This window comes from Podarcis tiliguerta, assembly GCF_965153285.1.
Source record: "Podarcis tiliguerta genome assembly, chromosome: 14".
Lineage (NCBI taxonomy): Eukaryota > Metazoa > Chordata > Lepidosauria > Squamata > Lacertidae > Podarcis > Podarcis tiliguerta.
In genome coordinates this window covers 23000778-23013861 of record NC_139547.1, presented here as the reverse complement: position 1 = coordinate 23013861, position 13084 = coordinate 23000778, and the positions used below count along the sequence as shown (strand labels likewise).

The window sequence follows — 13084 nt, the reverse complement described above, 5'->3', positions numbered from 1 at the left end:
GTGGTAAGTAAGTGCCTTTCACATTTGGAGAGGCATTACAAATATATACGCTAATGTTCTGATAATTTAATCTTGAAAAATAAACTGGGGTGCACCTCTCACTTCATTTTTTGTTGCAATCAGTGCTATTCTATGGAGAATGATTTTTTTCTTCTCTCTTTTAAAAAAAGCTTTGTCAAAATTAGGCTTCCAAAATGTTACATCAAGAGATCTTCAGAATCACAAAGGGAAAAGCACAAGTAAAAATATGTTGTAATACGTATTTTTTAAAAAATACAAATAAAAATTAACAGCTGTTTACATGCCAAAAAGAGCCTTTTAAAAAAGAATAGTTTTGGTATTAAGTTAGCGGAGAGGTTTGGGTTTTATGTGCTCCAAGTCTTGTGCTTTTTCCATTTTCTTTAAAAATCAGCTTGTGGGTGTGATTTTCCTGTTTTAAAACCAGTGCTTTTAAAACATTTTTTTTAAATCCACCCCAAACCAAAAGACTAAAGGTTTTGCCAAGCAAAATCTATACATCTCCGGCTGAAAGAACCACAGAGAGAGAGAAATCCACCTAACTCGGAATTTCAAGCTATCTGGCTATTCTTTATGTTCCTTTTCATTTAAACAACAAGAACCAGCAACAGCAAAACAACCGTCATGTCAATAGCCCACCCTGGATCGAGACCTTATCCCTGAGGTTTTGCCGGCTGCCCCCTGCTAAGCACAAACTAACAAATCAATACGGCTGTCCTTTCCCAAACTAAAATGAGTCATAGCATTCAGTAATGAAGCTGTGTCAGGCATTCCAAGTTAAAATCCTCTCCTTGCATCCTCAGCCTAATTGTCGAGAAAGCTTTTATGCCGAGAGTTGGAAGGGATCAGGCAGAGCAATCCAGCCCTCCTCTCAGACCACAGACCAGATTTCTGGTCACCGCTCTCGCCTCGGAGCTGCAGAACCCGCCTCCTTGTCTGCGGCTCTGTCACAAGGGTGAATCACTGGGGGCTCTGCATAGCAAGCGAGGCCCTGGCCTCCACCTTCCACACTCGCGTCCCTCGAACAGCACCCTGCGGTGCCCCCTCAACACCCTCTCCACAAGGTTTGGCCTTCTGACCCTCCCCCTAGCTCTGTGAACAGCCTTTTTTTATTATTATTTTACCCCGATGCCTCAGCAGTCATCAAAAATCTCTCTTTCTGATGCCATGAAATGGGATGAATTTCTGCAAATTAGCCTCTGGAGCACAGGAAGATTTTACAAGTATGTGTTTAGAAATGATTCAGAGTTGGGGGGGGGGGGAATAATATCCAACGACCTCAGCATAACTTCCTAAGGTTTTAACCCTGAAAAGTTGGCTCTTTAAAAGAATAAACTTCTTACCCCCTACTTTATATATATATATATATATATATATATATATATATATATATATTGACTAAGAATCTGAAACATAGGCTTTTATTCATGAAGCCTTAACTGTTTACCTCCCACAATCCAAACGTGGCAAATCGGTTTAGGGCTTCGGGGGAAAAAAGGGCCATTTCCTTCACCAGCACACACACACACACACACACAGAGAGAGAGAGAGAGAGAGAGAGAGAGAGAGAAATCTCCTCACATCATTCCCAGAAAGAAGGGGTGAAATCCACACACCACGTTTTGCAAGCACAGAGAGATTTATTTTAAATTGCGTTTTCTTGGCATAATTTCAGCCGGGGCCAATGGATGCTTAGCCCCAGCACCTCAACCTAGGAATGTGTAAGCAATGATAAAGAAAAAAATGCTGCTAAGCAGGTGCAAAGTGTCATTCCTCCCTACTGATTAACACGGGAGTTTGTGCAGAATGTATTCAGAACCAACAACGGCAGAAGAAGGGAACGAGTAACAAAAGACGAAGAGTCTCAAAACTTCCCTGATTTTTTTTTGCAATACTGTACTTCCCATTTTCGGCTGAGCTAAAAATTCGGCAGTCGTTTTAATCTCTGTTTTGGTGATTTCATAACTGAGATGAGGAGAAAGTGTGTGCCTGATCAGATAATAATAATAATAATAATAATAATAATAATAATAATAATATCACTTCATGGGGTTGTTTTCCTGGATCACATGTGACCATCACCATGCTTACAGATGCACCCAGAGCATAAAGAGCAATGGAAAGTTATATGTGCTTCCAGGACTTGTAATCCAGTGCTTTCCTACTTCTGAACAAGGGAGCTCAATTCAGCCACCATGGCTCTTGAGAGGTTACCCCATCATCAAATGATAGCTGGGTTTTCATTCATTCCACAGAAACTTCTATCCAGCCACAACAGGAATGTCATTTAGTTATTAGACACCCCTTTTCTTTCTGCCACTTAGGACAAGATATCTGTTTTCGAAACATTGTGCTTTTGTTTATATACTAGTTGCAATTTTTCTCCTTTATGGCTATGTTTTTTATTGCTACAGTTCACAAAGAATCTTCACAAATTTTGTAAACTTCTAATTCTTTCCTCCTTTTTTTTTTTTAAAAAAAGCAGCCAAAGAATGACTTGCAAACACCAGCGGTCTCTCTCAGATCTAAGTCAGAATGGTTCATGTCTCTCTGTGTCACTCCGACCACTTGCGTTTGAATGGGGTCAGTTCACACATGTACCTCAGAAGTTAAATTTGTGTACATGTGTGTGTGAATGAGGCTTGGAGATCTTGCCTTTTGATGTTCTTTCTAATCCCTCTTTTGAGGATTGCCGCTGCTTCTCACCATTGTGAACAGTTTCAGGTGTGTGTGTGTGTGTTTAGGCATCTCTTAGTACGCAGGACATCAAGTATACATTATAGTCCCTGTAATTTAATGCCACATTTTTTTTTCTGTTGTGTGCATTTTTATCTACAATCATTGCTGAATTCAGGTAAGACTCTGTACTGCATTTTTTCTTGAAAGAAAAAGAGGGCTCTGTTGTGTGCATTGGGAAGTATGACTGATGTCCTTGGTCTGTGGAAATGGGCATTTCAGCCTCCTTCTGATGTGGTAAAACTGTAAATGCGCTAGATATATGGAGTTGTGCTTGCTGGGGGTTGAAGATCTGAAAGTGACTTGTGAACATGTTCACTTTAATATATATACAAGCATTCCCATAGCTGGTAACTTGGACCATGGCAAAAGTATGGGTCTAACAACTTCAACATGGTTATTGTTTTATAACACCTGAAAAAGGACTTTTTTCAAAGAGGGAAATGCATGGGTGGGGCTAATATTAGAGGCCAGGTGCCACCAATTTTCTGAAACGGGGACTTTTTGGTGGTAGGACCACAACTGCAGACTAGTCTTTCCAAGTAAATTGAATCAGGACACTGACCTAGATTTTCTTTATAAATATGAACAGATTTTGTGATTCTCACAGCCCCTTTAATATCTATAAAACTGACTGTTTTGATCTCTTAACAGTTTCACCTGCTTTTGTTTGAATTTTGTTTTGTTTGTGTTAACCTTCACCGCCTCTCCAAAATATTCACTTAAACATAATTATCAGAGAAGCACTTGATGAATTTCAAGAGACTCAAAAGGGGTTTTGATTGGAGAGAACCCACTTCTCAGGGTGAAATCTACATCCTGCTAGATTTCACTTCAGGTTAATATTGACAGAATATTAATACTGAGGAATATTTACAGAAGCCAACATTTTAATAGGATTTGGGTCACAAGAGAAAAACACAGATCCTTAGTATTTGTAAAAAAAAATAATGTACCATTTTTGTTGTTTTTTCTTTTTTTACATTTTGTTGGGCACTTTGGGCAATTTTTTAAACAAACTAAGAAGGATGCCAAAAATCTTCTTCGAAACTGGGATGAGCTGAAAAGCAGATTAATTAACGTTGAAAACAGTGATAATGCAGAATCAGCGAGCCAGCTTTTAGGAAAGTGTCCTGAGGAGAAATCATCTCTGTATGAATTACATAAATGTGCGTGTGTGCCTTTACCAGAACAGAGTAAGTTATTCAGAATCAATACATTTTCTCTGTTTTCTAGAGACTGGCCGAGATTGAAAGATGAAGAAATCTCAAATGCTGAACACGGTATCAGGAAGCGGGGGGCGGGGATGAGAGGAAAAGGGCTGCAGATTTAATGGACATTGCTTCAATTATAAAAATTTTCCAGGAATGTTTTGAGGGAAGGGGGGGAAAAAGATCAAATATGTCATCATAACTGGGGGGAAAAATCCCTTTCAGAGAGTCTAAAATTCCCCTCTGGCCGGTGTCCTATTTTAAGCCTTTAAGAAATAGTAGTTGAGCCCATGGGAGAAAGCTCTTGCAAAGTTATAATTTCATGTGATTTGAAATGTGGCACCTGAAGGCCTCCCATACCGGATCACTTAAAATAAATAGGGGCTCTCTTCAAGAGGCATTTGTCCTTCCAGTTGCCTGAATATGCATATGTGTTGTATACAAGCATATGCATTGATGGAAAGAAAGATATAGAGGTAATGTCTCAGATGCAAACACAAAAAGGTGTTTTTTAAAAAACATCAGACATTCTTAAATATCCCTTCTTGCATTTCCACCTGAGATTCTCCCTTTCTCTCTCTTTCTCTCTAATATTGATTTATTTGAGATATTGATATACCACCCTTTGCCAAATGCACACAGGGCAGTTTACAGCACAGTAACATAATAAGCAACATATACACATAACAAAATAGTCATTTGAAAAAACTGTTATATTCACAATAAGCAGCCATGTCAAATCATTCGTAAATGACTTCAGTCATCGATAGCTGCATCCAAAAGTCTTCTGAGAGAGGTGCACCTCCAGCTATGTCTGAAAGGAAAACAATGATGTGGCTATTTGCACCTCAGTGCAGAGAGCTAGCCAGAGCTGGTACAAAACCACCACCACCATCCCAATAGGGTTATATTTTGTGTAAGCTGCTTACAGGTAGACTCAGCATCTGGTCAATGGGAAAGAAAATACTAGAGGCTAGACCACAGAAATCAGACTACCAAGAAGGGGTAGGGGGAGATGGTGGTAATTTATATTAGGTAAATTGGGCATCAATCGTGAAAACACACCTTTGAGTTTGTGATTATGGTAGCAGTGTGCTGGATTCTGCTTCAAGGCAAAATTCACAGCCAGTGTGGAGTTCCTGCATGAGGGGGCAGCGATATCAAGAAAAGAAGGATTTTGAAGTAAAAACAATAGTTTCAACAAGTCTAGTGAGATTTCTTTGGATCCTGGCATCCAAATGTTATGGTGCAAATGTGCTATTTAGCAAAGTAACAGTCTTGGTGTGTTACTAGAGATGACAATATTTATCTCTATTTCTTTCTTCTCTTTGGTCCCGTGTTCCTTCTGACACTGTTTGGCTGGAAAGAATTTCTCAAGTTGATTTCATGGTGCAGGAAGTTAGGATCATAAGAAGCTGTCTTATATCAGGCCAGGCCGATAGTCCGAGTCTCTCATTATTATTGCCTATATGGTCTTACAGTTCCAAGCACTCAACTAATGTAGCATAAAAACAGAAGAGTGTTCTGGATCAGGCCAATGGTCCATCTAGTCCAGGCATAGGCAAACTCAGCCCTCCAGATGTTTTGGGACTACAATTCCCATCATCCCTGACCACTGGTCCTGTTAGCTAGGGATCATGGGAGTTGTAGTCCCAAAACATCTGGAGGGCCGAGTTTGCCTATGCCTGATCTAGTCCAGAGGCTCATGGCACAACTCCTGTGGGAATGAGTTCCATAGTTTAACTATGCTCTGCATGAATCATTTCTTTCATTTATCTGTCCTGAATTTTCCAGCACTCACCTTCAATGGATGAGTTCTGGTGTTAGGAGAGAGGGAGAAAAACTTTTCTCTATCTGCTTTCTCCATGCCATGCATAATTTTACAAACTTCTATCAAGTCGCCTCTTGCTTTCCTTTTCTCTAAACTAAAAAGTCTCAGATGCTGCAATCTTTCTTCATAGGGGAGCTTCTCTACCCCCTTGATAATTTTGGGAGCACCTTGCAGGATTGGTGCCCCCCCATCTGCTAGCACAGAGAGCACAGATTACTGCTAAGCAATATTCATGGGATTTTGGTATGTATTCTTTTATTTTCTCCCCCTTTTTAGTAATGATTTCTGTCCCTCTAAGATCTATCAGGATGACAAAATGTGACAATTTTAAGGTAGAGAATATTTCCTTCAAGCAGTGGGGGGAGGAATCAAAGATAAATCCTAGCCTGGTTCTTCCACTCCCCCCTCCCTCTCGTCCTATTAGTTTTTTGACAGTCTGCTTATGGAGATCTGGCTTGTCAAGATGAAAGTCACCTCTGTCTCTTTCTCAGAGCTATTTCAGTCTCTTTTAAGGAGTTAAGTGCACTGTCAGTTGCTAGGAGCGGGCGGGGGTGGCGGAGGAGGAATCCTCTCAACCACACGGAAGTCCTGTAAAACTTCTTAATTTAGTAGAATAAGAGAATGTCTCTGATTCTCCCCCCCCCCATCCAGTCTTGTTCCCAAGTTTCATTTGCACCAATTGCTAAAGCAAGGAGAGGTGTACATTTCTCTTGAGGCAAACAGGGACCCAGCAAGGGGGGGGGGGGGATAGAGTCCTGTCTACCTATGGAAAATGGGAAGGGAAATTGAGGGAAATGAGGTTACAAACAAGAGATGAAGGACTCAGCGTCAGGGTACTTGAAGGACCCCAACATCTACAAGCCACAGCCAGCTACAAAAATAATAATAATAATAAAAATCAGACATTCAGAATGTCAGAACAGGGATTCCTCTGAACATATTCTGTGCCCAGGGCTTTTAGTATCAAAATTGCACTGCGTTCACAATCCTCCATTCACACTCAATTCCATTCTAGGTTAGCTTTCTTCTTTTCTACAGTCCAATTTAGCTGGGAGAATTTGTTTTCTTGTTGCTTTTGTTTAACAAACTTATTGATCCACGGCAGATTACTCAGAGATCTCCCAGTAGATCCCAATCTACCTGCTCCAAGGTATGCCACCTATGCTTATATACTGTAGGAATTGTTCAGGTTTCATGGGGTTGTACTCAATGCTTGTCTTACTCAGAGTAGACCCGGTGAAATTAATGACCTAAAGGAAGTCATGTTCATTAACCTTGACGGGTCTGATTTTGGTAAGATCAGCATAGTGAATAACTGAAAATAGATCAACGCTTTATATCTATTGTAAAAAAAAATCACCTGGGCTAGCAGCAGTTCTCACATTCTGTGATATTGAACTGGAAAAAGCACTTTTTTATTTTTGCCTCTCACAAACCTGATACAAAATCAGCTTCGATGGGTAATCAAAAGTCGCAGGATTATGAAGAAGACCACACAAAATCTTAGCAGGGTAAATGAAGGAAGGGGGGGGGGGAGAGAGAGAGAGAGAAAGAAAAAAGCAAAAAGGTGTCTGCATGTTGAGCTGGTTCCTCTGAGCCGAAGCGAAAGCAAAGAGGAGATTTAGCAGCTGTTCCTTGTGGCAGAAAATCTTCCCTGATTGTTGGCGGAACGGAGGCCTAGAAGTGTCAGACAGATACAGCTGATCCACAAAGATAAATCCTGACCTGCAGGGCCCACAAGATGTGCATGCAGTGCCTGTAATTTTGTCATGGTCCAAAAAATAAAATAAAAACAACAAAAATATATATGTCAAAAGTCATGAAGACCCAGGAAAAATGAAAGGGAGAAAAGTCACTGACAAGTTTTGAAGTCATCAAATGACCCTTGAAGCTCTTCTATCTTTCTAATCTGATTTTCTTAAGGTCTGCGGAGCCATTGCGATATTAGCCAGCCCCTAACCCCGGACTTGCAAGGGTGCTGAGGCTGGTTTGCCTGCTTGCCTGTGTATATGTGAACATTTCTGTGTGTAAATTCATTCTCAGCGCTACGATTCCTCTCCTTTTCTTCTGTTCCCACATTTATAAATCACTTCCTCACGTGAATCTAAGCCATATATAAACAAAGACAGGTCTGGTTTTGAAGTTGGTAGGCAGGAATAATTTGCCAAACCCTTGGCACATCACAGTGCTAGCCGGGTGCATTTTGCTCAGTGGGTCAAGTTGTGCAGGCCAGACATAAAGATCTCTTTGCTGAGAACTTCCCCTCTTCTTCATGCATTTATATATTAAATCCCTTGGCCCTCCCATCAATCAAAGCCCCCTGGGTGGTTCACAAATATCAATGAAATGCACAAATAAAATCCAGTCGATAAAAACAATCTCATTACAAATAAGAAAACTCATAAGATGGCATAGAAGTACCCCCATAAAAACAGGCCTGCATAAAAGGAGAACGAATATATATATATATATATATATATATATATATATATATATTTGTCATAGTCATTAGGAGTTCAATCAATCAATCTCTTAATTATGGTCAATGATCCGCATTGTTGTTATGAGTTATAAAAAGGAATTACCCCTCAAATTCTAAGCATACACAGGATTTTGCTTTGTTGTAGTAGTGTGGAGGAGGATGTCACAATTAAATCTGGACTTTTTTCAGAGCAGGACTTTCAGGGCGGAATCCCAGATACACATATACATAGCCACATGTTGAAGGTATGAAGAGATTTTGGAGAATGGAAAGGACTCTTTGGGAAACAATGCAAGAAGTCTTTGAAGACCTGATAACTGGAATGAAAGAAGGCATCCATTTCCACTCTGCCACATAATTATTTGCATGCAGCGTTGCTTCTGTTGCACTGCAGTTTGGCTTTTTTTGGGGGGGGGCACATTATTCTTCTTACTGTCAGCTACAGTGAAACTTTATGGAAGTACGTTATCCTGATATCATTCCACACCATTCATTTCAATTGAAAAGGGGGGAAATCGTTACTTTGTGTTACATAGTGTTGGTGGTCTGAAAACAAAAAAAGCTGACATTTTCTAGATTGATTTCTGTTCCAGATATGGGGGTGAATAAGTGGTCATCAATAATTTTCACTCCCATTTCTGTTTTTATTGGAATTGTACAGCATTCTTTCCTGGGAGTCATTAAAATCATAGAATTATAGTGGTGAAAGGGAGCCTATGGGTCATCTAGCCCAACTCCCTGCAATGTGGAACTCCCTGACAGGCGGCCACCCAACTTCTGTTTAAAGACCTCCAATGAAAGAGTGCCTACCACCTTCTCAGGTAGTTTGCTCCACTGTCAAACAGATCTTAGAATTAGAAAATAATTTCTAATGTTTAGTTGGAATCTCCTTTCTTGTTATTTGAATCCATTGGTTTGGGTTCTTCCTTCTGGAGCAGTAGAAAACAAGCTAACCCCATGTTCCCTTGGACAGCCCTTCAGATATTTGAAGATGGCCTTTATGTTTCCTCCCAGTCTCCTCTTTTCCAGGATAAACATACTCAGCTTCCTTAACCGTTCCCCACAAGGCTTGGTTTGCAGACCCTCTATCAGATTGGCTGCACACATTCCAGCTTGCCAATATCCTTCTTAAACCGTGGTTCCCGGAATAGGACTCAGTAAACCAGGTAGGGTCTGATCAAGGTAGAACAGAGTGGTGCTATTACTTCCCTTGATCTGGACAATAGTCTTCTCTTGATGCAGCCTAGAATCACACTAGCTTTCAATAGAGAGTGCTGTTGTGTTCAGGTTCTGCTTGCAGGCATCTGGTTAGCTGTTGTGAGAACAGGATACTGAGCCTTTGGCCTGATCCAGCAGGCTCTTGCTATGTTCTTATGGACCACAACTCCCAAAGGGAAGGCTGAATTAGGATGTAGGAAACTGCCTTGTGCTGAATCAGGCCATCAGTCTATCTATCTATCACAAGATTGCCTCTGAATACCAATTGCTGGGGATCACAAGTGGGGAGAGGGCTGTTGCACTCATGTGCTGCTTATCAGCTTCTCATAGGCCTCTGGTTAGCCACCATGGGAACAGGCTGTTGGGCTAGCTGGGCCCGTGGCCTACTCCAACATTACTCTTAGATTCTTCTGTGTTGTGTTCCAGAAACATCTAGAAGGCCACAGATTCTCTATCTCTGGCATGGTTCGTGCATTTTAGTTGTCCAGTACTTACGTGTTGCTGTTGGAGTGTAGTGAAACCCACTGGAAGACTCCTCAGAGTCCCTAACTACAAAAGCTGGAAGTCCTGAAAGAGTGGGAGAATATCATGAAGAGGTTCTGGAGCTTGATTCACTTCCCTCTGCCTTTCAGCTCTTTAAACACATTGTTTCTGTGCCTGAAAATAAACAATTCTCTTGGTTCAAATCATATGGGGGGAGAGAGTATGCCTGCAAACATGTTCCCAGCTTCTTCTTTCTCTGCCCCATGGCTTTGCCAATAGTTGAAATTCAGGTGGCAGCAGGCTCCCCTCCAGCTCTGCTGCGCTGCTCATATTTTCCATGTGCTCCTCAGCTTCCCCATTAGTCTTGCCCTGGCAGCCGTAGCGAAGTCTTGCTGTCAGGGAAGCCTAGAGCCATTCAAGCCCCTCTGCATTGTGGAAGCTTGATGGGGTGCCTGAGGCAATATGGCGTCCACCTAGGGAACTTTCCCAAGGCAGAAGGAGATTTGTATGCACCAACAGCAGCCCCAGGTCCAAGCCTGTGGTCTGTCACTATCATTCTGCCTCACGACGCTGCAGCTGTCATAGCTGACAAGTGGAAGTCTGAGGCTGAAGACAGGCAATCTCTGAGATGGACAGCAACAGGGGCATTTTGCCTCTCAATCTTCTGCTGAACCTGGCAAAGAAGGAACATGGGACTTGGATTACTGTAGTGAATTTGATGTGGGACTGCCCTTGAAGACTATTGGGGAGGCTCCATCAGAATGAGACAATCAAATACTCAGTGAGGCCAGTTGCTAACAGCATGTTAACAGAATACAATCCATTGTCCCTGCTCGATGGCCATGCTGGCTGGGTCTGATGGGAATTGTAATCCAACAGCATTTGGAGGGAACCATGTTGGCTACCCCTAGAATTTTTAAAAAGAACTGAGCAAAGCAGAATCTTGTTCATCTAGAGTACACCCATGGACAGAAGTAGTATATCTCTGAATGTACAATGGTGGACGCAAGACACTGGGGAGGTGATATTCTCAGATACATCAGGCTGGCCATTGTTGGGAACAGGATTTTAGACTTGATGGTCTGATCCCGCAAATCCCTCCCCATTCATGGTGAATAATTGCAATTCTTGATTCTTATCACAAATGAGGTTCAATAGGCTACCCACACCTGTCAGCATCAGTCACTGTAGCACACATGAAGCCCTAGACATCAAAGGGCGTCATAGACCTGTTATTGCTCAGTCTCAGGTGGCTGGACACCACTTGTTCCACTAAGAAGTTGGAAGCCGACTGCTTGGAGGTCACATATTTTAAAGGCATTTCTAAAAAGATTCTTGAGCTTCAGTGCTAAATTCCTACACCGTACACTGAAATAACCAATCCAGGCAAAAAAGAAAAAACAATAATAATCTGACTACTAACCTTTCACCATAGTAATAAATGCTTTGCTACTATGCTAAGTAATATAATTATAATTTCAATTAATTCTTCTCATAAACACATACAGTCCTGTGCTATGTATAGACTCGAGGCCTAATTTTTATTTCCCAATGGCATTTCATTTGTCTCTGTATTTTTTCCCCTTCACTGCATCTATCTTTCTGATTTATGATCAGAAAAATGCTCAAGGAATTATATCTTTTGTCAGTGTACTTGAATACAGCTAAAGAAAGCCAGACATAGGACACTTAAGTTTGGAGAACTTTGTATCTTGGTAGAGTTATTTTTGAGAAGGGAGCCTAGAGAGAGGCCTAGTTCACCCACGACATGAAACCATAGCTAAGACTAACCATGGTTAATCAAAGCCAAGGTGTCTGACAGACCATCCCTTAAATATTGATTTATCGCATCATAGAGCAGTTAAAAGCACCAACAAGAGCAGGTGAGCCTTGAGAGTGGTTTGTAATTTTTGCCTATCTACACCCACAACTCTGTAGTTTTGGGTGGTCACAGCTCCTTAATCACAGCTAAGGAGGAGTAAAACTAAACTATACTTAACATTGTGGAAGACAGGAGTGCCTGGCATGCTCTGGTCCATGGGGTCACAAAGAGTCGGACCCGACTAAACGACTAAACAACAACATACTTAACATTAACTCACCTTTATAAACCATGGTTTAGCATTATGTGTGAAGCAAGCCAGGCTATTTGTTTCCATCTGTATTTTAAAACATCTACTATTTTAAGTCAAGCAAAATTACAAACCTGTGGCCTTTCTAAATGACTGGATGGGAAACTTAAAGCGCCTCCCATGAGTGCAATCTTAATGCTCTCAGAGTTTGATGAAGCTTTCTTCTCAATGAAGATTACCAAGAAGTGGGAAATGCAGTGAGTACCATTCTCATCCTTGTTGCTTTATAAAGTTACAGTACCTAGCTTTCCTAGTGGGGAGAAGTGGGGGTGGGAGCCATTATGGTTATAAAACAACTTGCAGTGCAGAAGAGGCTCAATACGTTTTGCAAAGTGTTTCTAAACAAACAGGAGTTGTACAGAATGAAATGGCCACTTACGCATCATCAACCAGACATCTTCATGAAGATATTAAACAGCTTGGGAAACAAGACTGAACAGAAGTCCCCTTTGCTCTATGACTGGGTGTGGTTTAAAAAAAATACAGACGTGCCTACAACACTAACTTGAGTTGCAATTCCGGAAGTAAATCTCATTGAGTAAACTAAAGCTTACATCTGAGTACCTAGATGTTGTCAGGATTATGCATTCTTATTCTTAAACTTATTAGTAATTTTCTTTACAAAAGTAGCTTAAAGCAACTTACAAAAATAATTAACACATACATTAAAACCAGCATAAAAACAAAACATGGGGGGGGGGATCTAAAACTCTGTCATAGTTATAAAAGTCAGGATTGAAACATCCCATGCACTGGAGGACACGTCAGATAATTAAAAGTCAAAGGCCTGGCACAGAAGAAATGTTTTCATTTGGTGCTTAAATATAAGTAATGATGGTGCCAGGCAAGTCTCCCTGGGGAGAGAATTCCAGAAGCAGGAAATCGCCACTGAAAAGACTCATTTTGTGTTGCCACCCTCTGTGTGATGGCCTGGGATTCCGATTCGGAGGATGAAACAGAGGAATCCCGGCCT

General features: G+C 41.1%; 1 long non-coding RNA gene across 1 annotated transcript; it reads left to right on the top strand.

The window, feature by feature from the left end:
* Window positions 1-1199: 1199 nt before the first annotated feature.
* On the top strand, window positions 1200-8606 carry LOC310664041. The gene is made up of 3 exons (XR_014504760.1): window positions 1200-1241; window positions 3991-4037; window positions 8468-8606. It is a non-coding gene; the product is annotated as an uncharacterized lncRNA (long non-coding RNA).
* Window positions 8607-13084: the final 4478 nt, after the last annotated feature.